The 23,012-nt window shown below is 45.6% G+C and overlaps 1 pseudogene; it reads left to right on the forward strand.

Annotated features, from left to right (window-relative positions):
• Positions 1–11,967: 11,967 nt before the first annotated feature.
• LOC146177862 (uncharacterized) lies at positions 11,968–12,882 on the forward strand (annotated as a pseudogene).
• The last annotated feature ends 10,130 nt before the right edge of the window (positions 12,883–23,012 follow it).

Raw genomic sequence — 23,012 nt, forward strand, 5'->3', positions numbered from 1 at the left:
GTTTGATAACTATCTAGCCACTCTCAACAGTGCACATATTTCTATAACATCATGGTGTTGAAAAAAAAAAGCCAAAAGATAGCTTGACGAAGAAAGTGCCCCTATACAAGGCATAAAGTCAACAACTTTAGGATGCAACCACAATTCCAGGAATGTGTAAATTTCAAAACTGGACAATATGAACATTGCAAAAAACCTTTTATTAACTCTCAAAGTGCAAACCTATAATACAACATAAAGCTACATAGTATGTGTACACATGAATGGACAGTATAAAAGAAAGCAAAAATTAAACTTCCTTAAATGTGCTGCACTTGCAGCACATTTCAAAAAGTGGCATGGGTCTGTTGTGAAAGCATGCTCTGCTTTGAACAGTGCGTGTAATGGGAGGACACTTTACTAAGAGGAGGTGAAAGAAAGGGAGAAAATGTTTTTCCAATTCACTGACCAAACGCTGTCTTTTGCAAACAATGTCAGAAAATGAAAAGAAATTGAATGTGCTGGCTCCGGTTGACACCTTAAATATTGACAAGAGGGTTGACCTACAAGGACTAGCGCAAAGGTTTCCTTCAATGTTGAACAGTCTGGCAACAAGTATTATGCCAGCCTCAGATTTCAGAAAAATCGCTACAAGAATTATCATTTGCTCAGTCAACAGTAGACAATTACCTAGTGACCTGTTGCTAATCTGGGAATTTTTCCACATTGCCTTTCTGTAGTGCCTCCAACTGAGGTAAGACAGGGCAGGGCCAGAAGCGTGACACGAAGATAGAATGACCCTGTATTCAGGCACCCGGCATCAGATCAATTGATAAAAGCTGGACAGGCATATGCTTCAGCAATTGTGGTGTAAATCTGTTCGAGTGGCTTGTTTCCAGATCGCACCAAAGCCTTGAGAACTTTTAAAACATTTTCAAGGGGAAAACAGCTGAAGCTGTCCAAGCAACCAAACTGGCGAGAGTCATTAGCCAGATGAATGAGGCCATTCACATTATAAACCAATGCCTTTTGCCATAGATGACCTTACATTGCCTCACAATAGTACGTAGCTGTCGGTCAGCATAGTGATAGGTCAAGTTCATTGATTGAGAGCACCGGATGGCAATACCATTATGCCGGTGTAAAAATGCGCATACATGACACGTGGTAAAACTGTCAAGCCCTGAAGAACCTGCATAGAGCACAAAGTATCTGTACTCAATAGCTTTCCAGCGTTCATGCATCCTGAGTGGTCGTAGTTAGCGTGCAAAGTCTCTTGGTACTCGTTACCCAATAGTAGCCAGAAGCCCTGACACCTGCAGAACTGACCCAACCGACAGCTTAACTTTCCGTGACCCTGCCACCCAGTAACCAATCAATTTACGAACTACCCCAAAGCAAACTAAATGCATGTAGTCCATAGGGAACGAGGTTACCATAGGGATGCCAATCGAAGCAAATGGTGAAACCCCCTTGTGGGGCTCCTTCTGATCTTGGTTCAGAAATGACACATCAGTGCGTAATGTACTGTGCATGCTAAGTTAGGTTATACGACTAAAGTGCAAACCTTTTGCACAGCATTTATTACAACCTTAATAGCAAGAAATGATTTGGTTGCTTTCACATAAGCAAGCTTTTGCTGCAGCATCACAAAGGATTGCTTTAAGTGCCACTGCATGGTACATGCCTTTGTGGTCAACTCCGAAAGAAAGTACGTGGTCTAATTCCTCAATGAAACGCCTAAGGTATTCTTCTGGGTACACTGGTTTCGATGTACCACGAAACAACCCCACAACAAATGAAACATCTAAATGCTTGTTGCGTGGGTGGTGCAGCTGTGCCAGCATCGGCCACAATCGCATGTTGCTGCTCTTAAACAAAGGCAGACCATCAATGTTTACTAACAGAGAAAGGGCACTCATATCAACAGGGTACTACATGTCCAAAGCTCGCATCAGTACACTTTGTTGACCGAAGTGTACAAACTAGCCATTAGTAATCTGCACGATGGGTACGTGCTGGGGAGTGGAGAGTAGTGCCTGGAGAGTGTTTGGAAGACTTGGAATGTAAGGCCTAAATATTGTTACAGTCCATATGATAAATCAAGATAAGGAACTCGGTAGTAGCTGGACGAAGAAGAAGGGGTTGGTCCTGAAAGGATTCGATGTCATGCTGTCGATAAAAGCCAGGATCGCGTTGATGTGTGAACCCGGGTGCTCGCCTAGGTCTTCGCGGCCGAAGGTCGTTAGGCTGATCAAGATGTCTAGAAGAAACAGGGCTTGCAAATTGTTATCGCAAGCATTCTTCGAAAGAGGCAGGGTGTGCTACGTGAACAGAAGAAAACTCAGGCTGCGATTGCAGATTGTAGGGAGGTTCACACTTGAAAAGATGGACGGTAGGACACTGGTGACGTGTTCCGGCAGCGGGAATCGAGCCGGAGTAACTCTTCACGAATAATCTGCCGGATAGTTGAAGTAAGGTCCGGAGGAACGTGCTTGTCAACGCTGGCGACGGTTGTCACATTAGTAAGCCTTCCAAACTTAGGAGTTACTCGACGGGTCTCTAGTGCTTTGAATGTGCGGATGTGACGGAGCGCAGCGGAGACAGTCAAGATATCATCTTTGGCGATGAGAAAGTTGTAGACATTAGCTGCGATGCCCTTCAAGAGATGCCCAACTTTGTCCTCCTCAGACATGCGACAATTTGTGGTTCTGCCCAATTTGAGGACCGCTTCGGTATAGGTAGTGCAGGTCTCACCAGGTAGTTGGGCACGATGAGCTAGTGTCGGCTCGGCCTGCTTTTTGCGCGCTGACGAATCGCCGAAAAACTGTTTAAGCTCGGTGTCAAAGCGGCCCCATGTCGTCAGCGTGTCCTCATGGCTTTCAAACCAGACAAGGGCGGTGTCGGTCAGGAAGAAAACGACGTTGTCGAGCTGAGTAGCGAAGTCCCAGCGGTTGTAACGACTTACCCGTTCGTAGTGGCGGAGCCAGTCGTCAACGTCCTCCCCCGCTGCGCCAGCGAAAGGACGAGGCTCTCGGTAAGGTTGATAAAGGCCGGAACTCGCTTGATTTGAATTGGCAAGAAGCACTGGGCTAGACTCTGTCGGTGGCGGCATTGTAAGGAACAGTGGCGGGAGTCCAGCAAGGCGGCTGCTACGACGAGGCTCCAGGGGTGCGTCGATGGCGAAATGACGTGGGATCGAAACCGCACTCTCCACCAATAATGTAACGCTCTTGTCTCTATGTAATCAACCTTTCTGAGTCCAAGAAATGATGCACGCGAAACAGGCGGCACGTCTACTCCCACTCCCTTCTACTTCGTCCAACTAATACCGAGTTCCTCATCTTCATTTATAATATGGACTGTAACAATATACTAAGTACAGAATTCACTGTTGCCCTTCTGACTTGATATTAAAAAGCCCAAGTCATCAGCTGGCCCCTTACACTTTCTGACCCACACACACCGTTAGCAGGTTCGCTAGCACTGCCTGCAGAAATATCAGTATCGGGTGAAAACTAAAGCAAGCCAAGTACCGCAGGTTCGGCCTCGGAGCCTGTACCAAGAGAAGATTCTCCATCGGTCTCGCGAGGTAGAAGTGGCTCCGACTGCTCTAGACACAGGCAGGGGCTCAAAAGCACGAAGTTTTCTTTGGATTCACTGTTTAGCTATTGAATGGATGAGCTTCGTTCAGTCGACACACCAATCGTTCTACCTGCCACGATCTGAGTATCTTTTGTTACCTCGTGCACGTATCGCACAAGTGTAGTCTTGGCCATTCTGAGCTGCTGGCGCCGCTTGCATCATATGAACCGCTCCATTTTATATATAAAAGGTTTCTCGCATTCCCATCTTTGGCTGCGAAAGCAGGGAGGTCATGGCGAAAAATATCCCGCACAGAAAATCTTTACTAGCGGTCGAACAACGCAGAGTGAGACATGTGCTATTTTTTTAAAACGAGATTTATTGCCTCAGGGCATCAGTAGCGTATGAGATGAAGAATGAGCTAATGATTAAATGAATGGAAAACGGTTTTGCTGATTTCGTGAAGTCCAAGAGTGACCGATGATGTGGTCCTTGCGTCCAAGCATGATACGAGGCAGGATTGCTTGCTGAAAGGTCAGCTATCGTCAAGTGCCGGATTCTTGTAGGTTTCAGAGCTGGGCAGACCCACAGCAAATGGTGAACGCCGACTTCAACATTTTCGTCTTTACATATCGGACACCCTGGGCGAGGATGTAAGTATCGAAAGTGAGACCACGCCCGAGTGACAGTTGGTGTCAGGGCAACCCCGACCCGGATCCTCCTAAGCGCAACCTCCTCTGCACGGGTGAGACCGCGGGGGGGGGGGGGGGTGATACCGCACACGGAGGGATAAGAGCACGTGTGCGGCGCCGGAGGTGTTCTTTTCTTGATAGCGTTTTCTTGGTAGCGTCGTCCACATCAAGGAGCTGTGGTAATGATGAGTCTTGGGTCACGAGGCGTGTTGTTAAATCTGCTTGACTTTGGGAAGGCAGAAGTTCCCGTGGGACCCGCTCAATACGTACTGGTTGTGGGATGCGTGCCGCAAGCTGGTGAATGTCTTGACATATTTTGGGCAACGGCTGACACTTCGGAGAAAACGTACCGCTTGAAGTGGGTCAGTGCGGATGAAAATTTGGGCCGTAGGGAGCATATTAATGGTGGCCATGGAGCAGAGTGCCTCCTAGCAGAGATATGTAGGCTGTTCTTAACGTTTAAACGTAGCGGTGTGATTTAAGCTAGGTGTCCACGGGCAGTAGATTGCTTTTTTTGCTTCACAGCCTTGTATGCTTGCATCCACGTACAATACAATGGATCCTTGAGGCAGGTCAGCATCTTGCTCTTCAAATCTCTGGCGAAGGGACGATGCCGAGTTGCCAGACGTTGGTCTGCGGTTATCTGTTGGCCTAACTGTACAAACTTCCAGGGAGGGAGAACTGGCGCAGGTGGCTGAAGAATAATATGTGAAGTTGCATACGCTCTCAGTGCTTGCATGGAATGTAATGAAGAGGATTTAAGTCTGCGCGAATCACGACGCTACTGCACTAGCTCATCGATGGTGTTGAGCTGCGCATTCTCCTGTAGCGCTACGACCAGAGTGATTTGTGGAATGGTTCTCATAGCTTCTCTGTTCACAGCTTCAACTGACCGCTGTTAGAGTTAAGATATCAAACCAAAGCACCAAAGCAAGATGTGAGAATGAGTAAGCCACCGCACCAAAGCCGCACTTGCTTATCGCTACAGTTGTCCTTCGGCAACTACAACTAAATTAAAAAGCGAAGACTGAAGAATATATATTAATAAAACTTCGTATGACACAAAGTTTAGAAATTTTAAATGCTATAATTTCAATTCATCTTTGCGTTGCAAAGTTTGTTAAAAGCAGAACCGAAAGCAATGCCGGATGCTATATTATTTTTGTGCACTTTAGTTTCTGCTCGGTGCACACCACGCACTCGAATATTTTTTTTGCATGAAACTTCTCGATATCGAATTCTGGTAAGATTTGAAGGTGAGTATTTCTAAAAGAGACTTTAAAAGGCATAAAGAGGCGGATCGTATTTATGCAAGTTTTCAAAATTCAGGTTCTAAGGTATGAAACATGATCGAAGCAGCCTTTCGTTCTGACCACTGGCTTTGCCCAACTTTCGCGCGCACTTTATTTAGAAATACTGCAGAGTCGCTTGACTCTATAACATATAAAATTTGACCGGTGGCAGCCCGGTGTTGTGTCTCGATTGTTTTCCTGCGCAACGGCAGCCAATTGTTGCCCAGCAGCCTGCCAATGGACGGCTCTATGTCATTTGTCAGGCATTGACCAACGTGGCAGTTGGCCTACTATGGCCCAAAGCTGGCCCACATTAGTTTGGCCGAGCAATTGGCTGCCGATTCGAAACCGGCCATCGGCCTTGTCTCCGATGGAAAAAGTGGCGGATGTTGTTCCACAAAATGCCGCGTGGAAGACTACGACAGGGAGCACAGAAGGAAGCTGCAAAATAAAACTCTTTCTTGTCGCCTATGGAAGCGCTTTGTTTCAGATCCACCTTGTGGTCTATCGAGACACGACACTGGTGGAGTGTGGTGGGCATGCGTAGGATTCTTTCTGAAACTACAGAGCGGATATCGAGCATCGATAGTTTTAATGCGAAAGCATTACTTCGCTATGTTCACAGATTTCTGTCCACAGACCGTGTCCGCAGGCCGCGTCCGCAGAGCCTGTCCGCAAAATCGTGTCCACAGCAGTTGTGAGTAATTGAGAAGTGGTAGAGGCTAATGAGTGATATAAATGATTAGAGGGGGACGTAATGTTGTATCTGAAAACATAGAGGGCAATAGGTTATTTAGGTACGTAGCTATAATAGCTGGTTCATAGGAAAGGAAAGGCGCAGTATCTGCCACGCTTGTTATGTGGAAATCTGAACCGCGCCGTAAGGGAAGGGAGGAAGGTAGGAGTGAAAGCGGAAAGAGAGAAAAGGGTACCGTAGTGGATACACGCAACCGGAAGTAGAGCTGAAAAATGGGCATAGGAAGGGATTGGCGCGCAATTTGAAAGTACCAAAAACTGAAATGGGCAAACAAGAAGTGAATTAAACAACTGGAAGCAACCAGAAGCAACCAACAGCAGCATCCCTGCTTTCTTCTCTTGTGTGTCCTGTGTCTGCGTGTCCTGTGTCTGCTTCTCTTGTGTGTGTTTCTTGTGCGCTTTATCTTTAGTCAAGAATCGTCAAGAACCGCATCACAGAGTGCAGAGAAGGTGGCGTGGGTGCAGGCGCAGTCAATAACAGCATTGTGGCGGGAAATGAAATATCAGCCAAGAATTAAGTCATGCGAGCATGACGCAAGCATTAAAAACTCGACGATGTTTAAGACGTCCGCGATAACGACACGCGCTTTGCAAGCAGTCGACGGATGAACGGAATCGGCGCTGGCGGTGCGAAGAGAGAGTCCAGAACGCGGGGTGGTGACTTTATGAAGCGAGCGGCAAAAACTTTCGCTAATGACGGATAGAGTGGCCCCTGTATCGACGAGTGCGAGTGCACAAACACCGTCAACAAAAACATCGAGAACGTTCGGCGGAGACAGACGAGGACTTGTGGTCGGCGAAATGTGCGCAGTTCGTGCCCCAGGAATTACGGCTGCTAGTTTTCCGAGTCTTGCGTCACACTGCGACGCTGCATTTCCGACAAGAACCGACGGTGAGGGGACGGCGAGCGGTGCAATGGATTGTGCCGGCGACCCAAGTGCATGCATCAAGTCCGCATTACGTAAATCTTGCCATCACTGTGTTGAAGAGGCATTTTCACAACAAATTTCGAAGTTGTTAGCGGCAGGCTTTCCAACTGTCCATCTCGCTCGTCTGTCAGAACGTGTTTTAACACGGTCGAGGAAGAGCAAAACGGGGCAGGGTGATGTTGGTGTGGCGACGCGGCGAAAGAAGGTGGCTGCCATACCTTACCTCCACGGCGTTTCGCGCCGACTTAAGAAACTGGCGGCAAGGTACGACGTTGACGTTGTATTTACAGCGAGAAACAAGATAGGAGGCTTGTGCGCCAGAGTTAGAAAGGGGCTCGACAGTGTAGCTCGTGATAGTTTTCATTGTGCAGTGTCACATGAGAAAAAGTTCACCACCTGCAGAAAGAATGTGGTCTACCGCGTTCCGCTCAATTGTGGCCGGTGTTACTACGGGCAGACAGGCAGATGTCTAAATGGTTGGTTGGTTTGTGGGGTTTAACGTCCCAAAGCAACTCAGGCTATGAGAGACGCCGTAGTGGAGGACTCCGGAAATTTCGACCACCTGGGGTTCTTTAACGTGCACTGACATCGCACAGCACACGGGCGCCTTGCTTTTCGCCTCCATCGAAAAGTTGCCGCCGAGGCCGGGATTCGATCCCGCGTCCTTGGGAACAGTAGTCGAGCGCCGTAACCACTGCGCCACCCCGGCGGGGTAGATGTCTAAATGTGCGCCTGACGAAGCACTCTAATTCTCTGGGAGGGAAGGCGAGTTCTAATCTGGCGCTACACGTGCAATCCCGAGAGTGTAAGTCGGAGCACGACCCGTCTCTTTGTGCGCCTGATTTCAATAATACGGGTGTAGTTTACAGCAATGGTAATCAACTCTGCAGAGAGTTGGTTGAAGCATTTTACATTGCTAAAGCCGAGGACAAGTGTGTGGCTAAGGCGTCGGTTAGCCTTCATTGTAAGGAATTTGATCTATTAGAAAAGTCGTTGATGAGGCCTTGACTTTGAATTTGGTTTGAATTTTCTTCTTCATCTTCTTCCCAATTTCCTGCCATTCCACCGCGTGGGTTGTCCGCGTGCTTCGTTGTTTTCTTCTGATCAATAAACATTCAGTTGCTAGTCCAGCCTTGTCCTGCCCTCTTCTTTCCTGTGTCTCGTCCTTTGGCTGGTTAAGTATGAACCCCCACCAACGTACCCAGTCGTCAACCTTGTTGACCACTTTTATGTCTCCTTTCTTATTTTAAATGTTTATTTATGTTGCATTAATTTGCTTAGTACTTCTGTTAGCAATGAATACTTAATATCTGGTCGTGGTTAGCAATGGCGGCTGGTACGTATTTTTGCTGTTTTTCTTGGGAGCGGTGTATGTATATATATATATTGTACTGAACCCCCTTGCACAATGGCTCCAGGCCGGTAATATATAGTAAATAAACAAATAAATAAATATGCCCCCGGCTCGCGAACACGTATAGATGTAAAGCCGGACTTTATCCAGCCACACGAACGTGCCTGTGCGGACTATGGAAGAATAGCGTCCTGGACACAAGCCTAGCGCAGGGTTAGATTACCATCTCAAAGAAGCTGCCTGAGGTGGGAGCTTCTACCAGCCATGGCATGCACACTCAACCTGTTGGCCATTCAGGGCCCGGACATAACATCTGCCTCCTCAGAGAGCGGACAACTACCCTGCTAGAGACATGTCACCAGTTCTGCTCGAACCGCCGACAAAACCAACGCTACATTTTCTGGAGAAGTGGCTCTTTTCGAATAGATGATCTGCAACAGGACACACTTCCTTTAGTCCTCAGCGGCTGAGATGAGCGGACCATAGCGACGATCAGACCTGTGGTGCAGCAAAGGATGCTAAAAATCGCTCGCTCCGGGCAGGTCGAAATTCAGAACTGAAAGTGGCGGTTTAATCTGGAACCTTATGCGGTGAAGATGGTCGAGGAGCACTGTTCTATGAACTAGCGGGCGATATTATGGGATATAATTGGGATTGGTGAGGTAAGGAGGACAAGTAAGCCATATGCTGCAGATACTGAAAGGCGTGCACGTGCTGTGTAATCGCGATTTAGTGGACAGGCGTGGAAGAGGCGTGGGCTTCCTGGTCAAATATTTGTTGTCCTGGTAACAAATAAGGGTTTGTAACAATTGTGGGTGGCGGGTATTGTACCTGAGATTAATAAGAAATTGAAACAAAATATGGTACAACCCTACGAATCCAGTCGTGATCACAGGTGGTCGAAAGCTTCTATGAAGACCGAAGCTTTCGACTTTATTTCATCCACTGAAGGCAGGGGGGGGGGGAGAGGGGGATAAAAATGCAGTATATTGGACTGGTGGACGAATTCAACATAAAGGTAAGAAAAGCAGGCTTGAAGCCACACAGAGGCTCATTATGTGATAGACTCTGTGGATAGGGGAAACTGGGTGGATTTGTTAGCTGCCCGATATAATTAACTGAGCATAGAGGCCTTCTACACCAAAGGGGGGAACCAGGAGACGGCAAAGGAAAGTGGTAAACAGGTGCGCTGATATTTAGATTTTGCGCCCTTGAATTTCTGAAATTTTTAGATTTTTTGGAACCTTTTGTTTTGGTTTCGTTTCATGCTCATCTAGTGCGGAGAGTTTTGTCTTTTCATTCGTGTGCTGTTGTTGATTGTTCAGATTCTTTTGTAATCATTTTCTCTTTTACAGATCCTATTTGCTATCCTCCTTTTATCAATTTCAATGTGCCGATTGTTGTCTTTTAAGTTTTGCCGAAGGTCTTGTTTGGTTTTCATGTTTCATTCCACTTTACCTGATTGTAAGATCACATGTGCCATCTGTCTTTAAAAGCCCCTGTTTTTTCAATAAAATTTTAAGTTGCCAGTACAGCCCTGTATTGTCTCCACCTTCCGTTCTGTGCCTGCTGCGGTTTTAGTTTCCTTATGTCTCACCAACTGGCCTACACTTATACCCTGCTAACTCATATTGGCACCACGGAGCTGTGACGTAGCGACCAATTGAGGACGCCGTCCTGAATTATTGATTATTTTGCCTGTGAATACTTCACGAGAAACGAACAGGTAACTGAAAGGAAGTAGCCAACTGTTAAAAAGAAGCCCTTCAAAGAGTTAACGGCAGAAAGAATGTCAGAGAGTTAAGGGTCTCACTGCAGCACTGATGTTCAGCCGTCAAATAGGGCGATGACAAACATTCAATGAATCGACGATTACCTCAGTGTCAGGACACATGATTGCCGTTAAATGAATGAATCGACAATCTTGCGTCCTCATTTCCGTGTTTGTCTTTTGTGTGTAGCATAATTCACAATCAATCTTTATTTTTGCACAAAGGAACTATTGATGGTCTCGTGGGCTAAAAAGCTACACAAAGTCTTGGCGAGGCCCAAGAGACCATATACATGCTCCGTGTAAACGTACACATCCTATCCGGCTACATCTTCTCATAAAATTTCAAGCTTTCATCGCCGGACAATTTCAGTATTCTATCTGTTTCATAAATTGCATCATTTAATGGTCTATTGCAGGGAACAAAATAGTCGTCGGTGCGGCGTCGTTTTTGCCTGTTTGGCCTGGCTTTGCCAAAAGTAACCAAGCTGCGTGTTACGCTTCTCCGTCGGGTAGTAGAGAGTTCGTACCACTTCTGAAGTTGTAAATCTGTGCAACGTAAAGGCGAGCTCCTTTCCTCACTTCCGAACAGGTTGTGATGCTCTGGGAATCCATCTTGGCTTTAGAATTCACGCGAGAAGCAAAATATGCAGTCTGGTTCTTTTGGCAAAGACGGTACATGCTGCCTGTTGAAGTGTTCGCTAAACGCACCTATTCCAGGTATCCGGCCTTTTAGTGTCCAGCTCTACCGGACTTTCACCTGTTGTAGCGTCGTGTTGCATCGCGATAAGGATGCTCGTGATGTCTTGTCCTGGCTAATCGCGTTCGCCATGTCTGACTGCGCATGCAGCGGTATCTCAGGCAGTGTATAAAACGGCGCGCAGATTCCATGTACGGTGGTTGTTGGTTTGAGGCTGCGAGCAGGCATCTCGTAATAAAGCTTCCTGTTCCCTGGCCTGCCATCTAGATACATCACTCACTGAATTTGGCGAAGTGTGCTGTGCCTGCGGCTGTGCCTCCGCACGGGCCGCTAATCCGCTTATGTTCGCCATGCAGGTCATTGTCCAAATCGTCACGTTTGTTCTTCTGCCAGCCTGGACGGCAGGGACATCTGGCTACACAGCAGTCATCCGGACGCCCCATCAAGAAAGCGAACTTGGTGCACTACACCTAGTCGCCACCGACAATTGGAAACCCCCGGCAGCGCCACCTCTGGAACGCTGGACCAACGAAACTACCTCCGCAGCACCATCGTCACCGACAGCACCGTACGGCTTACCTATAAAGGAGCGACACCCACCTTCGGCACACTGTGGGCTCTGCGGCTGTGCCTCCGCACGGGCCGCTAATCCGCTTATGTTCGCCATGCAGGTCATTGTCCAAATCGTCACGTTTGTTCTTCTGCCAGCCTGGACGGCAGGGACATCTGGCTGCACAGCAGTCATCCGGACGCCCCATCAAGAAAGCGAACTTGGTGCACTACACCTAGTCGCCACCGACAATTGGAAACCCCCGGCAGCGCCACCTCTGGAACGCTGGACCAATGAAACTACCTCCGCAGCACCATCGTCACCGACAGCACCGTACGGCTTACCTATAAAGGAGCTACACCCACCTTCGGCACACTGTGGGCTCTGCGGCTGTGCCTCCGCACGGGCCGCTAATCCGCTTATGTTCGCCATGCAGGTTGGTGGTCCATATACGCTTTTCACTAAGAAAACTAGTAATTATTGCCTGGTACAGCTGCCGAGCCCGCAGTGTTGCTTTTGTCTTGCCGCCGAATGTGTCGATGTCATTCGCGCTTTACTAGTGCTGTCGGGTGATGTAGAAACCAACCCGGGACCAGGTGGCCTTGATGCAGTTTTGAGCGAACTACAAAAGTTGTCCGCCGGACAATCACAACTTATCACTAAAATACAAGACCTCAAAAATCAACTACTAGCAACAGATAAAACAATATCTGCTCTAAGCAATCGAATCGCTGATCTTGAAACCAAATGTGAATGTCTTAACACCCTGCGAACAGAAGTAGAAACCCTTTAGAATGACTTTGCAGCTCTCTGAGTTGGATACACATCTCGATGATCTCGAGAACCGCTCGAGAAGAAATAACTTAGTGTTCTATGGGCTTCCTGACCCAAATGATAAAGAATCTTACGAGCAATCAGAAAAAATTATCATTGAGCACTGCCTTGACAGCCTCAATCTGGTAATCCAGCCTAAAGACATAGAGCGCGCACACCGCCTTGGCCGCCACAGCACAGACCGCCAAAGACCAATAATAGTGAAATTGTCATCTTTCAAAACAAAAGGAATCATACTCTCCGAAGGCCCTAAGCTTAAAGACACTGATTTTAGTATTGGAGAAGATTTTTCTCGACCCGTTCGAAATGCACGGAAGCACCTTGTGGCTTTTGCTAGAGCTAAGTCTGGACCATTTTCCCTCCTATACAAAACGCTACACATGGGACCCAAACGGTTTATTTTCGACCAAGGTTCACAATCAGTTAAAGAAATCACATAGGAATCCTTTCGCCGTCGGAAAGCACGCAAGCAACCGCGGACTAACCTTCGAGATAACCTTTCCTTATCCATAATCTACACTAATGCTCGCAGTTTCCTTCCAAAGCGCGAGGCCTTGTCGAATCTCTTTTTATCTTCCGGCAGCAACGTATTATTCCCAACGGAAACATGGCTAACAAGCGACATCAGTGATACTGAAGTTTTAGATGACTTACCCAATTTTACTGTGTACCGTAAAGATCGTCAAGGCACACGTGGTGGAGGTGTGCTTATTGCCATTAACAACCAAATAGCATGTTCCGTTGTTAACATTACTTCAGATCTGGAAATATTATGGTTAAAATGCAACGCTCCACCGCAAACCGTTCTGCTTGGCGTGTGGTACAGGGCCCCTAACAGCAATCCCGGTTTTGCACCTAAACTAAACGATGTTCTGGTCCAAATTACTACGAAACACCCCAATGCTCAACTGCTTCTCTTTACTTCCCGAGTATAAATTGGCAAAACGTAGGTCCATTAACAGCTGGTAACTCTGAAGCAAGAAACTTTGTAGATGTTTGCTTAAATTTCAACTTCAGGCAAATGGTGCTTGAACCGAATCGGGTTACCCAAGGATCTTCAAACATCCTGGATTTAATACTAACCAACAGCCCTGAAAGCTTATCCTCGATTACTTACTTGCGTGAAATCAGTGATCATAGAGTTATTCATTCCACGTTCAAATTCATTCCGCCAAACGTTCAAGAAAACCATCCGCCTGTACGACAAAGGAAACTACCAAGCAATCAACAACGAAGCTTTTCTGCCAATCCACGTTTCATCTCCGCTCTCTTACTGGTCACTTTTCAAAAACAAGATAAACGAACCAACAAACAAATTTATTCCCTGTATCAGCTTTCGCGCAAACCGCCAGAAGCCGTGGTTCTCACACAATCTGAAAAGATTAGAAAGAAGAAAAAAACGACTTTATAGTACAGCAAAACGGAACTCAAGTGCTGAAGCATGGGAACGGTACCACGCAGCTGAGGACTCTTATTATGCTGCAGTTTGCTCCGCCAAACGTGCTTTTTTTTCACAATGACCTGCCAAATATCCTAAAAAAACAACCCCAGGAGGTTTTGGGAAATAATAAACCCGCAAGCAACGTGCCCCACCGCTCTTACAAGTGCCGCGGGCGAGGAAGCCACTGATGACGAATGTGCTGACATATTTAACCGTGCGTTTGTTTCCGTCTTCACAGATGAAACTGATTCCTCATTGCCTACCCCGCCTAGCGTATCATTACCAGCAATGTCACCCATCGAAATTACTGTGCAAGGCATCATAAACCATATTGACAGAATTAAACTTTCATCAGCCGCAGGACTGGACGAAATAAACTCTAAAGTGCTTAAAAACACGAAACACACCTCAGCCATTTATCTTTCATTGTTGTTTTCTCAATCGCTTTCAACAGGAACCCTACCGGCCGACTGGAAGGTGGGGAGGGTCATTCCGGCCTACAAGTCAGGTACAAAGGACTCTCCACTAAATTATCGCCCCATCTCCTTAACAAGCGTACCTTGTAAAATCATGGAACATGTCATCTATTCTCATGTAATAAATTTTCTAGATTGCCACAACTTCCTTCATCCGGCTCAACATGGGTTTCGCAAGGGTCTCTCCTGCGAAACACAATTGGCAATTTTCACTTTTGACTTGCATAGTAACCTTGACCGCAACCTGCAGACCGATGCATTATTCTTAGATTTCGCAAAGGCATTTGACAAGGTACCACACCAACGCCTATTACTAAAGCTTGCCCTTTTAAATTTAAACCCCAATGTTCTAGAGTGGATTAAAGAATTCCTTGCTAACCGATCTCAGTTCGTTTCTATTAACAATCACAGCTCAGGCACCCAGCCTGTAACATCCGGCGTTCCGCAGGGATCTGTGCTCGGCCCGCTTTTGTTTTTAATTTACATTAATGATTTGGCACTACAAGTATCATGTAATATTCGCATTTTCGCCGATGACTGTGTAATTTATCGTACCGTTACTAACATTTGTGATCAAATGGCCCTCCAGAATGACCTTACCTGTGTCCATGAATGGTGTAACAACTGGTTAATGACGCTAAACGCCAAAAAATGCAAACTCGTCTCATTCCAACGTCATCACAACCCCCTTATGTTTTCCTATACAGTTGCTAATTCACCCATAGAAAGCATTCAATCCTTCAAGTACCTCGGTGTAACCCTGTCTAGCGATCTTTCTTGGCGAACACACATCACCACAATCATATCCTCTGCCAACAGATCTCTAGGTTTCCTAAAACGTCATCTTCGTCATGCACCGCAGCACGTTAAACTTCTGGCTTATAAAACACTTATCAGACCTAAACTTGAGTACGCTAGTCCCATCTGGAACCCTCACCAAATGTACCTAACAAATGCACTTGAATCAGTCCAAAACCGCGCCATCCGCTTCGTTCATTCTGCATATCCGTATACCATCAGCGTTTCATCTCTGAAGAATATTTCCGGTCTCCAAAGCCTCGAAGCTCGCCGCCGCATCGCGAGCCTTTGTTTACTCCATAAGTTGTACCACAGCACTCTGAATCAAACACCTTACATTACTCATCCGACCCGCATATCTCACCGCACTGCACATCCGTTTCAGATTGCCCGGCCCCTATCTCGTACTGCAACTTTTTCAGGTTCCTTTTTCCCCCGCACTGCTGTGGACTGGAATGCCCTCCCCACCAACGTCGCCACTATCATGTGCCCATCTTCTTTTTTACATGCTATAACTACTTTTATCGTAAGGCAATGACATGTATTTATTATTGTTGTATATATTAACCCACCCCTTATGTAATACCCCCGGAAGGGGGCCTTTAAGGTGAATAAAGTGAAGTGAAGTGAAGTGTCAGCCACAACGGAAGCATTCATTCGCGGGGCATCCTTACAGTATGACGAATCACCGCCAGCATGCATGCTAGACAGCGGAAGAGTGCGCTGCTCTCTCTGTATTCCAACCTTCACAGCTTCAACAATTTCATGAGAAAAATCATGTACTGGAGCGTTACGCCATTCCTAGTGTGATCATTTATACTTGTAGCTATTAGAGCTACGCTCCAGGATAAGTAAAGTATTGACTGAAGTATTAATGCCGCCTTTGCTTACCTTTCCAGATGAAATCTAGTTCTTCAAAACGTTTCTTTTTGTTATTTTAATATGCATGATAAGACCAACGAAAATGTCTGGGCCAAAGACAAGTGTCAGAGAAGAATCGACGCCGCCGAGCAGCGTGTGTGCGAGTGCTTTATTTTAGTAAAGCTGCTTAACAGAACGTAAGTCTGGGCTATATGGTACATAGCTTTGGAAGGGAAAAACAAGCGTACTAAGAACACACACGGAATAAAGAAAACGACAGGACACGCGCTAACCGTCATCTCAGTTGTTTTAGTAGTTGTTTTACTCTCACTGCACTCTTTTAAAGAGGGACTGCCGTCAGCTCGCGTCTCATCACACGAGCCTCCCTCCACAGCTGCTCTATTTAAACCGCTTCCCAGCCGACCCAAAGAAGCCCTTCTTTTTTCTTGGCGCACCTACGTAGGACACGGACGGAGTGAACGGCTCCTCATATCCTTTCAGGTGTTAAAAAGAACGCCCAGCTGTGTCTTTCATGCGAAGATATATGAAGCATCTTCCGCTGTAATCAGCTTTTGGAGAATTTAAACCCTCGTTTTTCTTATTTCCGCTACTTCAACCTTTTCCTATATGTTTGCGTCGCCCTGTGCCGCTCACCTAGACCTGTCTCCTATGCGCTTGGTCCTTCTTTCCTTGTAATTCATGTAATTATTATAGCACGCGATAGAGTTATTAAAATGAGTAAGAAGACCTAGCGAAAAAGGTTGTCGCTTTAAGGGAAAAATAACGCTTTTTATGGCGTATATGGCATGCATGTGCTTCCTGCGAAGTACGTACTTGACATAACTTGTCTCGGTGTTAGGATGCAGTGGTGGCGTCGAGGTAGAACGTCCGCCTCGCATGCAAGAGGACCGGGGTTCAAATCCCGGTGCCACGCAATTCTCCACCGGATTAAAAAAACAAAACATTCTGCGTGTCGATGGAATTGCATAAACACGTTTGGGGTGCGAGCTGATGCCGATGAACACCTCTGGCAACGCACTCCCTCACCATAACAGGCGTTGGCCACCCTGGTGCAGTAATTGGTAGCAACCTCTCATGATTAGTTCCATAAAACCCCGGCCCCTGTCACCAGCGGCTGCAGAACAACTGACCACGGCGGCGGTCAGACCTGTGACGCAGCAAGGGGTGCTAAGAAAGCCTGGCTCCACTGGACAGGCCGTCATTGGAAACTGACCCTGGCAACGTTTAGCGCTAGACCCTAGCTAGTGAAGCTAGCTTAGCAGTGCTGTTAGAGGAACTCAGTTCAGTTCAGTCGTGTTAGAGGAACTAGAGGGTATGAAATGGGATGTCATAGGGCTTAGTGAGGCTAGGAGGCCGAATGGGGCATGTACTGCACTGAAGGATGGGCAAGTACTGTGTTATCGAGGTTTACGGGAGAGGCGAGAGCGACGAGTAGGTTTCCTTGTCCATAAGTATATAGCGGGCAATATAGATGAATTCTATAGCATAAATGAGAGTGGCAGGCATCGTAATTAGGCTTAATAAGCGGTGTAAACTGAAGGTTGTACAGGCCTATGCACCTACATGTAGTTATGATGACCAGGCAGTTGTAAGCTCCTACGAAGATGTACAATCGGCAATGCGAAAAGTAAAGACGCAGTATACTGTACTAATGGGCGACTTCAATGCCAAAGTAGGGAAAAATCAGGCAGGAGACCAGGCAGTAGGTGACTATGGCATTGGTTCTAGAAATAGCAGGGGGGAGTTACTAGTTGAGTTTGCAGAGCGCAATAACTTATGAATCATGAATACCTTCTGCAGCAAACGGAAGGACCGTAAATGGACATGGAAAAGTCCTAACGGGGAGACTAAAAATGAAATTGACTTCATACTGTTTTCAACCCTCACCATTATGCAAGATGTAGAGGTAATCGGGAAAGTGTGATGCAGTGACCACAGGATGGTGAGGTCCCGAATTAGCCTAAATCTGAAGAAGGAACGCAGCAAATTAGTAAGAAAGAAACGCATCAACGAATTAGCGGTGAGGGCAGGGAAAACGAGCTCAGGATTTTGCTATAGAATAGATATTCAGCTCTAACCGAGGATGGCGACATTACCCTAGAAGCAATGAACAATAATTTCAAAGATATCATCACTGAGTGCGCTGTAGAAGTAGGCGGTAGGATAGCTAGAAAGGATACCGGTAAGCTGTCTAAGGAGACGAAAGATTTGATTAAGAAACGCCAGAGTATGTATGTAGTCCATATATAATTCATTTATGTTTTTGCAAAGATCACTTATGCATAATAACAATAACAGTAACAGTAAAGAGCCCATGTTCCCCTCTACAAGGCGATACAAAGGCACACGTGAACACATAATACAAATGTATTGTTTATGGCTGCGCCAAACAGTGAAAAAATTTCAAAGCTTTTTAAATTCATGGCGAACAAAGTGGCGTTGCTCGCGAAGTTTAGTGCGACGTAAATTAAGTTCATAATCATTAAGCTCACTAAGGAACGTAGGCAGGATGTGAGGCATCTTTGCCATGAAATAATTGGCTCGAGGACCGACAACCGTCCAGTAGTCAGGGTGACGCGTAGTAAGGAATCGGCTAGTTGTGCGACTCGGCTAGTTGTGAAAACGTATGCGAAATGTAAGGAAATGCATGGAAACGATTAGAAAACGTCGGCTATGTTGTGGAAACCTGTATATTCATGATTCGTGCACAACAGAATTATATCGTTTCTATCCGCTCATAAAATTCCGGATTACCAGCATGGTTTCTGAAAAATAGATGAACCGAAACGGCCCTCTCAACACAGAAGGAAATCACAAGTGAAGCATTTATCAAGAAACGGATTATTCAGGGTATCTATCTTAATTTCGCAAGGGCCTTTAATCTTGGCAACAACATATCCGTCTTTTACAATTTCACAAGGATGGCATTCGTGGAACGCCCCATGCCCAACTTTAGTTTTAATTGAGGCATCAAACACAAATTTCGAAATAAATAACATTAAATCCTCACTACACTCAGTTCATGTAGGCGTGCCACGTGGTTATATACTTGGACCAGTGGTATTCCTTATCTATATTATTTAGTACAAGTACATACATAGGATGTGAACTTTAATTCCTATGCGGACGATACGACAATGTTTGTAACCGGCAGCACCGAGGCTGATAGGGGGACACACAAATATGGCACTTAAAGACACGAACGCCTGGGTCAGGAAGAAAAAGCTATGTTATACGGGCCTAAATGGAAATAATTACTAGATGACAAACATACGATTAAGAGAAGAAGCATTGATTTTGGACCAGCCACAAGCCCGACACATGGAGTAGGAGCCCACCAGACGAGGCTGGACTAACAACTGAAGTTTTATTGTAGGAAACGTTTATTCCAGCATCGTCTTGTTGCTCCTGTTCTCCTTACGGTGGTTTAAAATGAATGCTTATCAACTCGCCGAGTCGTCAGCCTTGTTTAAAAGAAGCAATTGAAATTGCATCAAACTACTCGAAGTAGTATTTTCAAGGCAACTTACATATAACGACGACATTGACTATGCAGAATCTAAATGCGTCATTGTCCAATTTAGACATGCTGTTTCTAAAATAAAACTCTTGCTATATATAACAAGTTTGTACTGTCGCTATTGTAATGCTGCAGCTCAGTTTGGTGTACAGCAGGGATAACCAATGCACCTAAGTGACCCTTATCGCAGAAAAGAGCATTAAGGTATGTTACTGACGTGTCTTATTACCATCCATCTAAAGAGCTTTTTCTGGAGCATAATGTACTATTCATGTTCTTCGTTTTTTATTACATGATCATATTAGACCATACATATGCATACAATCCCAATGACAACGTTATTATAGCTCTTGTGAAGTTAAAAGAAAACATCCGAGACTGACAAATGTGACAAATAAAAATATATCTTGTGCCAACGGCGTTTACATATTCACACACTCAGTCGTTATGGTACAAGGTACTCAAACTAATAAATAAATTGCATGCTGTTGTATTTGCTTTAGTTCAACAAAGTATAATAAACAAATCAGTCTTTTTTTTTTTTTTGCCGAGAGCGTCTGTCATTATTCAAACATTGTTTCAGGCATGAAATTTTCTTATCTTGTATTCCTTAACTTTAGGCGTTCTTATGTTTACTTTGCCTGCTTTGTGTTGTATAATTGTCTTATTTTGTTATGCACAAAAGTTATGGTAGATATAATTGTAATCTATATATTCGCTGTACAGGTTGTAAGCTGACTTGCCTTCCATCTGTTGTTGTGTCAATTATTGTAATGTGGCTAGCGCTCCATCAAGCTGTTTTCTACAGCTTTTAGTCCTGGCTCCTCTTTTTTTCTGCAGGAAATAAATAAAACCTTGCTGGACTCTTGGAAGACACCCTTATATACGCATTACGCGAAAAAGGCGAGGAATTACTATGCACCTTTGTATTTAATGAACTTCGCACTGATTGCTGTCTCACAAGTAGCGAGAGTAAAATAACTGACCTTTAAGTTGGTGTGCAAATCTGAAACTTTCCGTATAGTTAGAATAATTGGTAGGTTATATGTTCTCTCACATATAATAACGCTGTCATGGCGACTGACAAAAATTTTTGTACATAAATTTATTCTGCGTCAAAAGTGATGCTTTATCTGCTGCATTATCTCGCAGTAAACTTTATGTGCTTAGGCAAATAAGAGATAACAATTGTGTATGTTGAATAAAGCAAGAATGAAATTGAATTGACTTCCTCTGTGGTGTGCGAATTTAGTCTTTATTGCCTGCCAATAGTACGAGGTGCCCTTTGAAGCTTTCGTGAATACTAATGTTTAAGGATGGAAGAATTTAGAATTTCTGGCGTAGCGAACAACCTCATTCTGTATTGAAAGTCAAGGGGCTAAGATCAGCTAACCTCTCCTACCTGCGCAGTGTGTGGTTTTTGTCATGTACGCGTTCCTTACCATAAAATTCCCTCCGGCGCTTTAGTTTACGAAAATCAAGACAGAGCACAATGTAGGCTTTCGGCGTACTATAGAGAGGCGCTTCAAGTGGAATACGTTTACCTGAACAGAAACGAGTACATAATGCTCTAAACATCATGACGTGATGAAAGTGTGTGTACTTTATGTTCTGAACCACCAGTGGAAACAAATGAAGTACTTTTCGTTTATTTTCCTTTTCAAAATATTCGTCCTGTGTGCTCGCAGACAAGGAAACCGCTTAGAAATCAATGGCTTTAAATCGAGACCCTTGTGTGTAAACGGGCAACGTTAATCTTGGGATCGTGGGTGAGCGACGAGATAAAGACAGCCGATGCACCTTCAGGCACCTTTCACCTGATTGGAGCTGATTTGTCAGCATGTGCTTAGAATCGCTGCAATCGTTGCAAAAGGGAGGTCCTTCTTACATAACTGTGCAACTTGCAAACTGAACATAATTGCCGATTGAAAATAATTATGCGAAAATTCTAACGTCAGGGAATTCAAGTCATGTTAAAAGTGCTCTCACGAATTTTATTGCGATTACGTTCCAACGGCTATAGTCAAACAATGTATTCGGTGCTGGCGCTGGTGAGTAAGGCCTCTTTTCCTAGCATCCTGTATGCCTGGAAGTTGTATGTTGCACCTACCTGTATCCAGTTCTGAAAAGACCAGTTCCTTTTCAAGACTCTCTTTGTTTCAACTCCGGACCAGGTACATAAATTCAACGTTCCCTGTTGCTATAGCCACAGCAAACGTAAAATTATTATTAGCTCAAGAGTTGCACCTGTACTATGTGAAATTTTATAGACCTTCGCTGCAGCTACGTCACGAAGATGCGGTACGCTGTCGCATTCAGCGACATTCGTGCGATAGAAAACTAACTTCAGTTGCCGCTGCCTAGCGTGATTGCAGGGCGGTTCGTTGCTACCGGAAAAGAAACCTGAGTGCCACATTGACTAGTTGCGTCGCCGTGGCATGTGCTTTAAATTAAAGCACGGAAAGCGAAGTTTAGCAAGCTTGCTTAGGTTGGATGCCGACGAATGTCGCCGTGAACAGTTAACAGTCAGCCGGAGCGGTAGTGCAAGGTGTGCAGCGCGAAGACTGCATACCGACGCTGGCTCATCGAATATGCGGCAGACAATTTGTTCGGCTAAATTGGACCTTATTCACCTTTACGAAAGAGCAATCTTCAGTTCAGTTCAGTCGTTCAGTCGTGTCCGACTCTTCGTGACCCTATGGACCATGCCACGCCACGCTTTCCGGTCTCTCACTATCTTCCTAACATCACATAACTTCATCTGCAGTGCCTCGAGGATGCCATCTAGCCATCGCGTTCACTGCCTACCTCTTCTCCGGCGACTCTCAACTTTTCCCAACATCAAATCTTTTTCCAGCGACTCCTCTCTTATCATCAGATGACCAAAGTAGCTGAGCTTTAACTTTAGAATTTGACCCTCCAATGAGCAGTCAGGGTTTATGGTTGACAATATCGACTGATTTGATCTTCTGGCAGTCCAAGGAACTCTCAAGAGTCTTCGCCAGCACCACAATTCAAAAGCGTCAATTCTTCGGCGGTCAGCCTTTTTAACAGTCCAACTCTCGCATCCATACATCACAACTGGAAAGACCATTGCACGAGTTATACGGATCTTGGTTGGCAGACTAATGTCTCTGCTCTTTACTAGGCGGTCAAGGCTAACCATTGCTCTCTTTCCCAGAAGCAGGCGTCTCCTAATTTCATGGCTGCAGTCTCCTTCCGAGGTAATCTTGGAGCCCAAGAACAGAAAATCTGTCACAGCAATCTAGCTGCTCAAAAATCGCGAATGACTTGAGTTTGGAATTCTTTACGACACGTAATAGGAACTTGGCACTGTTTTGGTCTGGGTGCGACTGCTCACGTAACATATGTAGACGTGGAAGCCAGTATATTGTAAGGCGTAGGTCTGTTTCTTTGTTCGAGCATGTGTATGGGTGTGTTTACCTATGTAAA

The sequence above is a fragment of the Amblyomma maculatum genome, chromosome 10 (assembly GCF_055883805.1).
Source record: "Amblyomma maculatum isolate TAMU_Amacu chromosome 10, ASM5588380v1, whole genome shotgun sequence".
NCBI classification, from domain to species: Eukaryota; Metazoa; Arthropoda; class Arachnida; order Ixodida; family Ixodidae; genus Amblyomma; species Amblyomma maculatum.